Raw genomic sequence first — 16,507 nt, 5'->3', positions numbered from 1 at the left:
TGCCTAATATTCTGTTCCATACAAATGGACATTGGGGAGGGTATGCATTGTGGTGACTATAAGGGCCTATTTAGCCAGAGCAGCTCCATCCTGACCCTGCCACCCTCCACCCCTTTCAGGGAACTTACTTAAAAACAAGTCCTGGAAACCAGTCCCAGGTAACAAAGCCCAAATACAAGGGTGGGTCAGGCCAGGTGGAGGTATCCAATCGGTGGGGGTGCATACTATCTCCTAGCTACCAAGGAGTATGGGCCCTTTGGGTGCCCTTTGGGCACCAATTCTGACCAAGGTGATAGGCTAGTTCAAATAGCTACTGTAGGGTAAATTGTAATTCAATTGGTCACTTATGTGTGACCTAGCATAGCAGGACTACGTAGCTTTCTCTGTGTGTTACAATCTCATTGGCCACCTGTGCATGGCCAGGCCCAACCACGTGGCCTTTGCTCTTAAAAGCTAGTCTGTAAAGAAGAGAGAGGTCGCCTCTTTCAAGAGATGGCCCTGGCTGGTCAGTTTGATTCCTGATGTTTGGCACGAAATAAAGCTTTGCTTGACCTTCGCTTTGTATCAGTCTTGCTCCTTTGACCATGGACCCATTATTGGGGGACCCAACAGTGACCACTGTGTGTTGTGTAAGACTGATAAATCACAGACCTGCACCCCTGAAATAAGTAATACATTATACGTTAGTAATAAAAAATAATTAAAAAAATAAAAGAAAGAAAGAAATTAGCGAGTCAGTTCTGTATTTTCCAGCTTTCTGTATCCATGGTTATGACAGCTCATATAAGGTGGGAATCCTCAGGCATTTTTTGCTGTATTTTATGGTGAAACATATATACTGTAAAAAAAATAATCATAGGCTGCCAAGTGTGTAACTTCTACCAAAAAAAATGTATTTGAGATTCTGCTTGTATAAATACAAATGCAGAATTTTGTGTGTCTTCATTACATACACAATTCTGGGCTTAATGCTATCCCTTGTATTAATGTTTCCTTTTAAATAAAAATTCACACATAAATCGTGTATCATTTTATTAGACACACTTTGCATGTCTCTAGCTCAATGCCAAGGCAAAGTGGATGCTGCTTGAATTTTTATATGTGAAAAAAATAGTGGATAAGAGCTATTATCTCTGGTTTATAAAAATAGGAATTGTTTTTATTTCTTTGCACTCTTCTGCATTTTCCAGTTGGCCTAACATAAATAATTTGCATATATATTTGTATGTATGCATACATACCTATATATTGATACGTTTATCTATATCTGCAGACATGTTTTTATGGGACCTCAGGATATCGGACAGTCCTGTGTCCTGCCATCGAAATATTATGTGCCATTATCCTTAAAAGAGGTCAATCATCAGAAGCCTAGAAATATTTTAAGTGGCTTACTGAGAATTAGAGAAGCAGGAAGTAATGGAGGAGGGACCAGAATCAAGATGTTTCTGGCTTATATTTTATTTTGTATTTTTCCTGTTAAAATGAACATAACAGGTGGAAGTGTGGAACCACCCTTCTTGTAGCATTATACACATGTGGTACCTGCTCTATATTAAACCTCTGGTATTCTGAAATGTAAGGTGTGCAGTGCAGAAGTGTGTGTATATATGTGTGTATGTGTGTGTGTGCCACATCTTCTTTATGCATCCATCAGTTGATGTACACTTTGATTCTCTCCACACTGTGTGTGTGTGTGTGTGTGTGGTCCTTAATCACGTTGAAGATCTTGACCCTTTTTAAAATCTAAGAGTGCTTTATACAGTAATATGCATGTATTAGATTCTCAACAATAATGCCTTAAAGAAAATATTTTTCCATGTTTTTCTTATTTTCCATAATGATTACTGTGTAGCTTGCCATTAATCAAGACTGATTTTTTTTTTTTTTTTTTTTTTTTTTGGTAAGAAGACAATTGATATCCTTGAGTTCGTGTTTTATTCCTTAAATAGGGAGGAATTTTTCTTTTACTCAGCAAGGACATATATTCATGGTAAATATTTAACACTGTAAATGAACTGCTTTTAAAAAACATATTCTGTCATGGGTTCCTTTAATAATCTATTGGAAGTTATGAAAACCTCCTCCCCAGAGAAATACAAATACACATATACAAGCAAAATGTGAAAAATTTCTCAAGGTTCACAGATACCCTGAAGTTTGTTCATATATACTCTCTCAGCCTTGTTCAAAGAATGAGCTACAATTTTCATTAGAAGACCTGGGATGCTTGGAGGAATCTGGGTTCAGTTGGTTAAGCAACCAACTCTTGGTTTCTGCTCAGGTCATGATCTCAGGATCATGAGACTGACCCCCACGTTAGGCTTCACACGGGCGAGGACTCTGCTTAAGATTCTCTTGGGGCACGTGGGTGGCTCAGTCAGTTAAGTGTCTGCCTTCAGCTCAGGTCATGATCCCAAGGTCCTGGGTTTGAGCCCAGGTTGGTCTCTCTGCTCAGTGGAGAGCCTGCTTCTCCCCTTCCCATTGCCTGCCACTTCCCCTGTGTGTGCTCTCTCTCTATCAAATAAATAAAATCTTAAAAAAAAAAGATTCTCTCCTTCTCTCTCTGCCTCTTCCTCATGCGCCTGCTACATCATCTCTCTCCTGTGTCTTGGCTCTTCTTTCTTCCACAATCTCAAATTCTTCCTTTTCAATCACAAGAAATGATTAACTTCATCTTCTGTATGATTCTTGTGGAGTCCAGGCTACAATTATGCTGAACCCCTGCCTTGAGTCAGGCATTGTAATGGAAAGTGAGAGGATTACAAAGATGGGGGGGAGGAATCCAGTTTGTTTCTACAGAATCCACACCAGCATCTTCCTCATGATCCTTCTTCAGCCTTACTTCTGTTCTTTTTTTTTTTTTTTTTTTTTTTTTTAAAGATTTTATTTATTTATTTGACAGACAGAGATCACAAGCAGGCAGAGAGAGAGAGAGAGAGGAGGGAGCAGGCTCCCTGCTGAGCAGAGAGCCCGATGCGGGACTCGATCCCAGGACCCTGAGATCATGACCTGAGCCGAAGGCAGCGGCCCAACCCACTGAGCCACCCAGGCGCCCCGCCTTACTTCTGTTCTGTTCTGCATATAGCTTTCATCAGGTTTTCCGTGAATGCGTTCCTGATTTCTGTGCTGAACACATAAAAACAAACAAACAAACAAACAAATACTATCAAGTGAATAGAAATCTAGAGAATTCCTTGGTGGTGGATAATGTAAGCACATTTCTCTAAGCCTTGGAGGGGTAAAAAGAAGAACAGAAATGAAGGGGAGGACTAAAAGAAAAGACCTATTATCAGTTAGCAATGCTTAGATTTGGATCATAATGTATCATCTATTTTATATGTTCCTGGGTTTTGTTTGCCAACACATTGTCTAGGATTTTTCCATATATGTTCATCAGCACATTTGCCTAAATTTTTAAGTTCTAGTAATGTCCTTGTGGGATTTTGATATTAAAGTTCTGCTACTCTCATAAAATGAGTTACAGTGTTTTGTCTTTTTCCATAAAAGTCTAGGTAAAAGAGGTATTATTTTTTTCCTCGAATTTTTGCTAGGATTCACCAGAGAAGCCCTCAGGACTGTAGGGTGTGTTTTGTTTTGGTTTGGTTTGGTGGTTTTTTGTTTGTTTTGTTTTTGCATATTATTGCTTTAGTCTGTAAGTGAGCAGCTTACACAAATTTAAACTAGAATTAAATATTTTTTGTTAAGGTATGACTTAAAAAAAACTTCAAGTTTGAAATAATTACAGATTCACATGCAGTTGCAAAAGTAGGATAGAGCGGTCCCACCATACTCTTCCCCTAGATCCCCCAATGATGCCATCCAATATAATACAGTACATACAAAACCCAGGAAACTAACCTCAGAACAACGTGTGTATATCTACATTATTTTATCAAGTTTGTGTACATTTTTGTAGCTGTGTATATTTGTGTACCATATTGTAACTACACATTTTGTAATGAAAGTACAAGGGTTTTCCTACACCAGAGAATGCTCTGGTGCTAACCTTTTATAATTCTACTTATTCTTCCCTCTCTCACCACCTCAATCCCTGGAAACTGCTAATCTGTCTTCCTTCTCTACAACTTTGTCATTTCAAGAACATCATATAAATGGAATCATACTTTTGAGAATGGCTTATTTCACTTGGCATGATACCTTCCTAAGTTGTTGTATGTCCAAAGTCAGTTCTTTTTCTAAAAAAAAAAAAAAATCTTTTGTTTAAATTCAATTTCATTCACATGTACTGTATCATTAGTTTCAGGAGTAGAACTGAGTGATTTATCAGTTACATAATGACCAGTGGTCATTACTTCAAGTACCCTCATTAATGCATGTCACCTAGTTACCCATCTCTCTACCCACCTCCCCTCCAGCAACCCTTAGTTTCTTCCCTGGAGTATAGAGTCTCTTATGGTTTGCCTCCCTCTGTCTTTATCTTATTTTACTTCTCCTTCCCTTCCCCTATGACCCTGTTTTATTTCTTAAATGCCACATATGAATGAAATCATATAGTATCTGTCTTTCTCTGACTGACTTACTTTGCTTAGCATAACACACACTAGTTCCATCCACCTCATTGCAAATGGCAAGATTTCAATCTTTTTGATGACTGAGTAATATTCCATTATATGTATGAATGTATGTGTGTCTGTGTGTACGACGTCTTCTTTATCCATTCATCTGTAGATGGACATCTAGGCTCTTTCCATCAAGACAGTATGGTACTGGCACAAAAACAGACACATAGATCAATAAAACAGAATAGAGAACCCAGAAAGTTAATTCCTTTTTATTGTTGAGTGGTATTTCAAGTTTCATATGTACCCGAATTTGTTTAACCATTCAGTTATTGAGAAACATTTTGGTTGGGTACATATAAGGATATTACAAATAAAACTGCTATGAACATTTACATGCAAGTTTTTGTGTAAATGTGAGTTTCCATTTCTCGGGGATATACACCCAGGGGTACATATTGGGTTGCATATGAAGTACTTGATTTCTCAAGAATTTTCCAAACTTTTCCAGAGTAGTTGTACCAAATTTACATTGCCACTAGTAATGTAAGTAATGTATGAGAAGTCCCATTTCTCTACTATCTCACCATTAGTGGGTATTATCAATTTTAAATATTTTTGGCTATTCTAATAGGTGGTTAGTGGCATCTCATCGTGGTTGTGATTTTATGTTTCCTCAATGGTGTAGAAATGCTGAACTTATTTTCATGTGTTTATTGCACAGCTATGTATCCTTTTCAGTGAAATAGTTATTCAAGTACTTTGGCCATTTTCTAACTGTATTGTTTTGAGGGTTTTTTTTTTTTTTTTACTACTGAGTTTAGAGAGTTCTTTATATATTCTAAATACAATTGGTTGTCAGCTATGTGATTTGCAAATTTTTTTTACCCAGTTTGTACTTACTTTTTCATCCTATTAACAGTCTTCTCCAGAGAAAAAGTTTCATTTTGATCAAGTTTAATTTATCAAATTTTCCTTTTTTGAATCCTTTTTTCGTGTCTAAGCATTCTTCACCAAGTCCTAGACCCTGAAGATTTTCTCCTTTTATTTTCTAGAAGTTTTATAGTTTTATATTTTACACTTTTTTTTTTTTTAAATTTTTTATTTTTTATAAACATATATTTTTTATATACATATATTTTTATCCCCAGGTCTGTGAATCACCAGGTTTACACACTTCACAGCACTCACCAAATCACATACTCTCCCCAATGTCCATAATCCCACCCCCTTCTCCCCAACCCCCTCCCCCCGGCAACCCTCAGTTTGTTTTGTGAGATTAAGAGTCACTTATGGTTTGTCTCCCTCCCAATCCCATCTTGTTTCATTTATTCTTCTACCCACTTAAGCCTCCATGTTGCATCACCACTTCCTCATATCAGGGAGGAGAACACGGGCAGCAACCTCTTCGACCTCTGCCGCAGCAACATCTTCCTAGGAACAACGCAAAAGGCAAGGGAAGCAAGGGAAAAAATGAACTACTGGGATTTCATCAAGATCAAAAGCTTTTGCACAGCAAAGGAAACAGTTAACAAAATCAAAAGACAACTGACAGAATGGGAGAAGATATTTGCAAACGACATATCAGATAAAGGACTAGTGTCCAGAATCTATATTTTACACTTTAATCTATTACCCATTTTGAATAAATTTTTGAATAAGGTGTGAGATTTGACCAAGGTTCTTTTCTTTTTTGGCCCATGGATATCCATTCGCTTCAAATATGGGTATATATAACACATACGCATATTTAACATATTTAAATATATATTTAACGTTTTCTCTTGATGCATTTTTATAAATTTTATTTTATTTGAATGTAGTTGATATGAAATTTGGAAGTTTTGGGTTTGTGAGGGAATGACTAAGGAAGAATTCTTGAGATGTTTTTGGTGCAAAAAAGTGATTTTGTTACAGGATGGGGACAGGGCCAGTGGGCAGAAAGAGCTGCACCTGGAAGTAGTTGGGGTGATTGATTATATATTTAGAGTTTTTTGGAGGGAGGAGAGGTAGAGATAACATACGTTTCTAAGGAATTTCTACATGCCGAAAGCAGATTCTCACAGGAGCTATAATATTTAGCTGTTGTCAAGATAGGGTTACTTTTAGTCTATAATGAAATACAACATTAAGGCAATAAGGCGGCCATGAACTCCTTGAGGAATGTCACCTCAAGCCTTCACTCTCCCCATCAGTTGACACAATGCTCCATTAGTTTCAGGTGAATATCGTAGTGATTTCACAAGTCTGTATTTTATGCTGTGCTTGCCGTAAACGTGGCCACCACCTGTCACCATAAAATATAATTATGGGGGGCACCTGGGTGGCTCAGTGGGTTAAGCCTCTGCTTTCAGCTCAGGTCATGATCTCAGGGTCCTGGGATCGAGCCCCGCATCGGGGGTCTCTGCTCAGCAGGGAGCCTGCTTCCCTCTCTCTCTGCCTGCCTCTCTGCCTACTTGTGATTGCTCTCTCTGTCAAATAAATAAATAAAACCTTTAAAAAATATATAATTATGGTATCATTGATTATCTTCCCTGTGCTCTGCCTTTCATTCCCATAACTTATTCATTCCGTAACCAGAAGCCATGTCTCCCACTCTCCTTCACCCTCGTTGCCCATCCCCCCACCCTTTTCCCCTCTGGCAACCATCATCAGTTTGCTCTTACTTAGAGGTCTGTTTGTTAATGAATTTGTTTCTCAAGATTCCACACATGAGTGAAATTACACGGTACTTATCTTTCTCAGTCTGACTTATTTTACTTCGCGGAAGACCGTCTAGGTCCATTCCTGTTGTGACAAAGGACAAGAGCTCAACCTTTTTATGGCTGCTTGATAATCCATTATGTGGGTGGTGGGTTGGGTGTATATGCACACACCACTTCTTTGTCCATTTGCCTTCTAATGATACTTATTCTGTAACTGGAATCATTATCTGACCAAATTAGATATTTTGACAAAGGTACTTACTTGACAACTCTGCTCACATCAGCAAATCTGCTTGTCTTCCCCACAAGTGGCCATAAAGTTCAAATAGGTCTGTGTAGGCAATTTGAAGATGAACCTATATAGGAATTCATTTTACATGCACTTGATTTACCAAGAGCAATTTATGTACCTATCTTAAATTATTTTATAAAATCAAAAATTACTTACTTGGATTAAATTAGTTCCAAGTCACACAGTTTATATCAATGTCAAGGATCAAAATTCAAGAATACCCAAGTTCCAGAGAGAATGTTTTGAAATAGAAGGGAAACCTTTGGTTATTTTCCAAATCTTTTGCCACAGAAACAAAAACAAAAAAAGGAAAAAAGTAACACAGGAGGTTATTACCACTGAAAAGAATAAACGTGCCCTTTGATATTACCAATATTGTAAATTCCCAAAGGAACTGATTCTAATTCCACTGTACGTGTATTAATTTTCTGAAAAGTTGCTTGGCAGTTCCTCAAAATGTTAAACATAGATTTACCATATGACCCAGCAATTCCAATTCTGGTTATATACTCAAATAAACTGAGAACAGATACTCAAAGAAATGGCTGCACACATATATTCGCTGCTGCATTTTTCACAGAACTGAAAAGGCGGAAACAAACCAAATGTCTATGAACAGATGAATGGTAAGCAAACTGTGTTAGTGTCTGGGTAGCTCAGTTGGTTATGTGTCTACCTTCAGTTCAGGTCATGGTCCCAGAGTCCTGGGATGGAGTCCAGGATAGGGCTCCCTGCTCAGAGGAAAGTCTGCTTCTCTCTCTCCCTCTGCCACTCTCCCATGCTCATGCTCTCTCTTTCTCTCTCACTCTGTCAAATAAATAACTAAATAAAATCTTTAAAACAAAACAAAAATAAATTGTAGTATACCCATGCAATGAAATAATGTACAACCATGATAAGGAAAAAAGTACTGATATATAACAGAACATGAATGAACCTTGGAAACATTACACTCAATTAAAAAAGCAAAAAAGGTCACATAAGTAAGATTCTATTTATAGAATTTTAAAAATATTTCATTTTTAGAATAGGTGAATCCATAAGAACAGAAAGTAGATTTGTCATTACCAGAGGCTAGAGTGGTGAGCCACTGCTAATTGGTTTGGGGCTTCTTTCTGGAGTCATAAAAATGTTCTGGAATTAGACAGTGGCTATAGTCGTACAACTTTGTGAATATATTTCCTAGACTACTGAATTGCATAATCAGGAGAATAAATTTTTATGTGAATTTTGTCTTCCCTTATTAACTTAAAAATGATTATTAAATATGACCACCCATGTAATTTGTTTCTTTTCCTTACAACATTCTTAGTTTTGAGTCCTAAAAGTACAGGGTAAAAGAACGAAAATTTAAATCGGCTGATGATCAAACCCCATTTATAAACAATCTGATTTGTAAAAGGATGCAATTTCAACAGCAAATTCCTCTTTCACTGAGAAAAAGAAAAACTGTAGGATAGTAAATAAACAGGGGGTTCACAAAATAGGAAAGAAGCAACTTATATCTGTTAAAGAAAAATAATGTGATAATTTTTAGAGATTTTGAATATAAAAGGAACACTTGAGACCAGAGATGTTATTTAATTAATAGAAATTTCTAAAACATCAAGTGAGGTTTCTAAAACCAGTCAAACTTTCAGATTTTTGAGAACTAAGTTTTAAGGATCTCATATACAGCATGGTGTATATAGTTAATAATACAATATCATTTATTTGACATTTACTAAGACAGTAGATTTTAAGTGTCTCATCACACACACACAAATGTAACTATGTGAGGTGATGGATTTACTAATTAACTCGATTGTGGTAATCGTTCACAATGTCTATGAATGTAACTCATGTTGTACACCCTAAGTATATACAGTTTGTTTGTCAATGATACCTCAATAAAGCTAGAAAAAAAAAAAGAAATACAACCAGCCATTCGTGAGTAGTTTGGCTGAACTTAGAATCCATGTTGGAGTAAGCTTTCATTTCAAAAGGAAGCTTAAAAATGAAAATAAAGGCAGTCAGTCCATTTTTCTGAAAGAATATAGAAATCCTATTTTTATGGAAACGGAGTACTAAACGGAGTACTAAACCTAATGGACAGCTGTATTCCAAAGGGCAATCATAACTTAATGGTTGCTTTTAAAGAACTAGCAAGAGCATTGAATCTAAAACGAACCTGTGTAAAACAGAGCCTTGAGAGACGTTTAATTCTAACAGGGAAAACTGCTCATGTAAATACTATCCAGAGCAACCAATATGGTCTAGTTACAGAACAGAACATAAAGGAATTACCATCACCATTTGCCTGGTGAGCTATATGAGTGCAAAATCTCATCCAATACTTCACTTAGCTTGGTAGCTTCAATAGACTTTGCAAAATCACGGTCAATAATTAAGTGAAGGTAGAAAGAGATTCTTCTGAATAATCCACTCTCTACCCCTAGTTTTTGCTATTAATATTCTCTTGGAAACATTACACTCAATTAAAAAAGAGATTAACAATCAATTCCTCTCTCTGGGTTTTCTCACTTAAACTTTCAAAGTCTGAGAAACTAGCAGTGGATAGTGGGTTATTCCAAATAATCTATTTTTACTTTCACCTCATTATTGACCCCGATTTTTCATGTATATTAAATATTAATGATTTCTGATGGCATGACAATCACCAACTTTATCTTCAAGTGTCAGTGGGACCAAGGAGTGTCCCAAGCCTGTTGGTATCACCTAAAGGCCAACACGGAGGGAAAACATAAAAGAGGAAGAAAAGAATGCAATTGAAAAGGACATAGTAATATGAAAGAAAGAGATGAGAAAACTGGAAAATGAGTGAATGAGAATGCCAGCAGCATTTGCCTTAAATATCACTGAACGAAAAATGCATGGAGCATTAAAAAAATGTATTGAGTAATGTGAAGAAAGGGCTAGGTCAAGAAACAGCATGAAGAATCTTACTATCACACTAACCCACATGTTCGAAGAGAAAACAAATACATAGGCAAATATTTTTATTAGGGAATAAGATGTAAATAAATTTACAAGAGCATTTTAAATAAAAACAGGTATTACAATAAAGAATTAAGGACCACTTTAAAATGGCAATCTTACCTCTATAAGTTAATCTTACCAAAATCTCATTGGCAAATTTACAAACGTTCCTTGAGCAGACATGAACATTGTTATCTGACTTGCTTTTAAAGATGCAAAATCCTTAACAAAATATTAACAAATAGAATTCAAAAATATATAAAAAGAATTATATACCATGACTAAGTGGAGTTTATTCCAGGAATGCAAGGCTGATCACTATCAGAAAATCAATCAATGTAATCCACTACATTAAGAGGCTGAAATCACATGCTCCTATCTATCAGTGTCAAAGAAGCACTTGAGAAAATTCAGTTGCCGTCTATTATTTAAAAGCAAAACAAAACAAAACCCCTTAGAAAACTAGGAATAGAGGGTAAATTTCTCAGCCTGGCAAAGAACATCTACAAAAACTAGAGTTAACATCATACTTAATAGTGAAAAACCAAATGATGTTCCCTGTAGATAGAAAATAGGGGATAGGTGTTCATTCTTTTTTTTTTTTTTAAATTTATTCATTTTAAAAAGAAATAGTGGGAGGGGCAGAGGGAGAGGGAGAGAGAATCTCAATCAGACTCTACACAGAACAAGGAGCCCAGCGCAGGTCTCAGTCTCAGGACCCCGAGATCACAACCTGAGCTGAAACCAAGAGCCAGACGCCCAACAAACTACAACACCCAGGCACCCCCAGAGATGTTCTTTCTTAACATTTTGTTCAACAAAGTGCTTTATCTTGACTATGTTAATGTCAAAATCTTGTTTGTAATATTGTACAATAGTTTTTTGTAAGATCTTACCATTAGACAAGTAGACACAGGATGATTTTGTATTATTTCTTCTTAGTGGATATAAATCTATATATCTCGAGATGAAAGTTTTAATTTTAAAAGCCTCATTTTAATTGGAGATGTAGTCTTTGAGTTGGAATTCATTTAGTTTTAGTCTAATGGATTATTAAAGTAATCCTTGAAAAATGATGTAGTTTGATAAATGCATTATTCTTTATTCCTTAAATGGGATTGTTCTTTGAAATTTCTACCAATGAGCAAGATTCACTCAATACATTTTTTAATTAGTAAGTCATTATGTGACTTCTCTTGCCTAAAATCTTGTGCTTCCTTATGTCCCATATAATGGGACCCTGCAACAAGTAAAAGAATTCTTTAAGATAGTTGGCCTTTCACTTTCCAAAACCTTTTAATCAAGCAGTTCTTTTTCAGTCTATAGAAGCACAGTCTGAGGTGGGTTGAGCAACCATGCCCAGGTCTGGAAGAGTCTGGGAGGTTCTGTTTCTGCGAGTAATTGCTTTGGTGAAGCCTGGACTAGGGCTCTTGGGGCAGCCCAGAGGCCTCTCAGCAATCCTGGGTCTTGACTGGCCTCAAAACTGTCTTAACTTTTTAAAAATGTATTTTATTATGGATAATTTTGATGGTGTGGAAAAAGTAAGCATATGAATTAAAGATTTAATTATCTTTAATTTAGAGTAGAAAAATAGTAATATAGTATCTAAAATAATAATTGAAAATCACAGAGTTTTCAATATGTACCTTGTTAAAACGTGCACAATAAGACTGATGACTCACAGACCTGTGCCCCTGAAGCAAATAATACATTATATTTTAATTAAAAAAAAACTTGCAGAAAAAAAAAAAGCTGTCTTAACTTTCTTTTAAATTTTCTTTCATACCAATACAAAAATTTTTCATCATGAAAATTTTTTCATGAAAAAGTGTATCACATTTCATATTTTTCTACTTTTTCATATTTTTTATACTTCCTTTGGAAGTATGTCAATACTTTCTTTGACACACCTGTAAGCGTTATAACTTTCTTAATTTTTAGAATTCCAAGTAGTAAATTCACTTGAATCCCATATCATAAGTTTATTCTATTTTAAAGATTTATTTATTTATTTGTTTGTTTGTTTATTTGACAGTGAGGGGTGTAGAGCAAGAGCACAAGCAGGGGAGCAGCAGAGGGAGAAGGAGAAACAGGCTCCCTGCTGATGAGGAACTCGATCCCAGGACCCCAGGATCGTGACCTGAGCCGAAGGCAGACAGACGTTTAAGTGACTGAGCCACCCATGCGCCCCCATAAGTTTATTTTAATTTGCCAAAATGAATCCAGGGTATTTAAGGCCTCAATACATATTGTTTAAATTTAACCTTTCTGCCAAAAATGTTGTTTTCTATGCACATATTTTTCTCATCTAATTCTATAAATTTTATTTAAAAATCTTAGAAGTTTATGCAATTAAGGAATATCTGCAACACTCAACCATAATTACAGCCCAGATCACTTGCTCTCTGGTTAATTTCTCACATAGGCTTGTGACTTCTCACCTGAGTTCTACCCACTTCCATGCCTCCTCACACTGATTCTCTCTTTAACTCTTCCCACCATGTTCTCAAGCCACAAATTATTTTCCAAGAGATCTCCCTAAAAATTTAGCTCTCCCTTAAAATGCTGCCATCTCATCACTGCAACTGAAGGCCTGAAGTTTGGCCCTTGATAAAGATTTCCCTGCTGAGTATCAGGGGGAGTCTGCTCACCCCTACACCCTCATCTCTAGACTAGGAAGAAGAGTTGGTATCATCTTGGCTGTGCCTTCTGCCTCGTTCCATTCATTGCTCTACCACCTTCCTTTAAAAACTCTCTCACTGAGTTTCACAGTTCCTCACCTCAGTTTCAAGGATGTTCACTTTCATTTCAGGAACCTACATACTATTTACCACCCTGAAATACTTCTTTAAAATTTTTAAGTCAACAAGGTAAATTTTATGAGATGTGTATATGGTGATAAGTGACACACATTTTTGTCATAAATCCCCTTTTCTGCCACAACCTCCTATGCTATTGCTGATGCCACTCTCTGTTCCACTAAACCTTTTTATTGGCTTGACAGGACTTACAGCCTGCTGACTTTTCCTTTTTCCCTCAGTTTATCTATAATTCCCAGGGAAAATGGAGATCATCTAGTCTTGAATTCCCTCAACTCCCGTTCTCTGTCCCTCAGGACCCACGTGTTTACCAATTCGACATTCTTCCTTTTTGCTGCAGAGGGAAGAAGTGTCCTTTACCAGTTTTCGCCCGTGTTACTGTCTCCCTTCTGCTCAGGGAGCTTACCCATACCTTATCTGCTCATTTTTGATCTTTAATCTCTGGGTTCTTTACCTCATTTATACAAATCAGTCCTTTCCTGCACATACTAAAACACAAACCAAACATTCTCCATGGATCATGCATCCCCCTAAATTGATTTCTCTTTGCACATCTAAATGTCTTGAAAGTATAGACCGCCTTCATTTCTCTCCCGTTCACCTCCCATGTACTCCACAGTGTTTCTACAAATATCCACGTAAGTGCCTTGTTGGAATCTCCATCACAAGTGCCCACTCGGTGGGATTCAATAACCTCTTTCTTTTTCCCATCTTCATCTTCCTTCATCTTTGAAGGAAACACCACTGGCAGGCCAAAGTGGGTCCCCTTACTAGTGAGTTATAGACAGAGACTGTACCACGCAGAGTGTCACTCATGAGGTCATTCTTATTTGTACAAATAAGGGGATCACGGGAAATCATTTCCAAAGTTATTCCTACCTGAGCAAGGGAAAATGGAGCACAATTTCTCACCTCAGCTTTAAGGATGTTTCCTTCCATTGTACTAGGGTTTGGGATGAATATTCAGAGGGGAATTTTAACATTACCATGAGGCGGAGCCACTTTTTGATTCATTTATGCAGGTATCTTTCTCAAATGTTTCTTTTTCTGTTCCCACAGTTTGTCAGTTAGTTTCTCAAGGTAAGATGGACAGTGAGGCAGAAGGTTCTAGGAGCTCTGTTCCTAAAAAATAAGATTTGCAGGCAGAAGGTTCTACTAGAAATTTCCTGAGTTCAGGGGGTCAGACATCAGTGACAACACTGTTCACCATCTTCCCTCCAATCTTCCCACCTTGACTTCCATGATGCCACTTTCACCTGTGTAATTTCTCTCCCTCTAAAATTTTCACTTAAACACAATTTTGGTGGACCTGCAAACTCCTCTCTCCATCTTCACAGTCAACCTCTTGCCAATTCCTGTCATTTAACAACTGCAATGTCTCTCGAATCCATCCATTCCTCTCCGTTCACTGCCATGAACTTGGTCCAAGATCCTCACCTGTTATACAACCAATCCATCCCCCCAACCCCCGCCCACACCACAATCTCTATCCAAAGATCTCCACCATTGCCAGAGAAATCTGTCCAAAATCCCAACCTGATCAAATTGCTCTCCTGGAAAAGAAGATGAGTGGTTCTCCAGTGATCCCAATATAATATTCAGGCTTCATAGTAATCTTTACCTGCTTTCACTCATTGACCACCCCTTACATTCTCTGCTGGATTCTAAGCCAGATGAACTCCTTGGGCTTCAAAGCCAGATCCCATATTACATCCTCTAAAGTGTGTTTCTAATCTGACTTTCCTCTTTACTTCTTCCTTTCTCTTTCATTGTCCTTGAGGACCTGGCATAAGTATGTACAGAGCTCTTTGGGAACAAAGATGGCCAGTTCAGTTCCTTCTTTATGCTAAATATTCTCACACATTTCAATCTCATGAATACAGCTGCCACATAAGATGCAGGACCCCCATTTAAATTTGAATTTAAGATGAACAACAAACATTTTTTTTTTCATGGAAGTATATCCCATATAATATTTGGGATGTGTTATAAAACTATCAAGGGGTGCCTGGGTGGCTCAGTGGGTTAAGCCTCTGCCTTCGGCTCAGGTCATGATCTCAGGGTCCTGGGATGGAGCCCCCCATCAGGCTCTCTGCTCAGCAAGGAGCCTGCTTCCCCCTTTCTCTGCCTGTCTCTCTGCCTACTTGTGATCTCTCTGTCAAAAAAATGAATAAGATCTTTAAAAAAATAAAAAAGAAATATAAAGAAAAAAACTATCAAATTTAGCTGGAAATCCTTTATAGTAAAAATAGTTCATTGTTTATCTGAAATTCAGATTGAGCTGAATGTCCTGTATTTTTCTTTGCTAGTCTGGCATTTGCTAGTCGTCAACCAGGCTGAAGGGCAGGTAAATGATGAGTTTCATGGCTAATGAAATAGAATGAAGCTTGGAGAGACAATTTCCCCAAAGTCACCTGCCTCAAAAAGATGGCAAGAGACATGACTTGGACCCAGATTTCATTCAAGGGGTAAATCTGAACTACCCCTTCGGCATCAATAACCATGCGCCATGGTGAGAAGGTATGAGGGAAGTGACCCATCACCAAAGCCGCAGACCTGAGATCGGGGCTAGCTGCCTTTCCTTCCAACACAAACCTCCTCTGCATGAAGAACCAACTCTACACTTGACTTTGTGTTTCTTTATTTGGTTTACTGAACTTGCTGAGACCTGCCTGCTGTAACAGCAGTCTCCCAGGTTTCGACACCTAGCGAATCACCTCTACCCAAATTTCCTGACAAGATAGGAAGAGGGAGGTAAAGTGCAGATACCATGACTGGGCTACCTGGCTGTTGACATATCTCATAGGGCTTGATAGTATGAATACTAATACGAATACTAGCTAGCTCCCATTGATTGAGACTCAATAATATTAATCCTAACACAAACAGCAGCCATTTCATGCACTGCATTGCCGAATCTCCCATACACAGATGTCATCTCGTGTAATCAACACTCTTGGACAAAAAAAATACTGTTATCATCAGGGAGGTAAGTAACTTGTTGGAGGTGGTTGGTCAGAGCCGAAATTCCTACTTAATTTGGTCTGCTCCCAAGTCCTGTGATACACAGCTCTCTCCCCAGCTGCCCAAAAACTCAACCCAAGATGGTTGCTGCTGCTCCTCACAACTATTTGAGTTTCAACCGAGAGCCCAGGAATGTCAGGGATGGAAAAGTGCCCCTCTCTGCCT

The sequence above is a fragment of the Mustela lutreola genome, chromosome 4, assembly GCF_030435805.1.
Source record: "Mustela lutreola isolate mMusLut2 chromosome 4, mMusLut2.pri, whole genome shotgun sequence".
Taxonomy (NCBI): Eukaryota; Metazoa; Chordata; class Mammalia; order Carnivora; family Mustelidae; genus Mustela; species Mustela lutreola.
Note: the sequence above shows the minus strand (reverse complement) of the source record.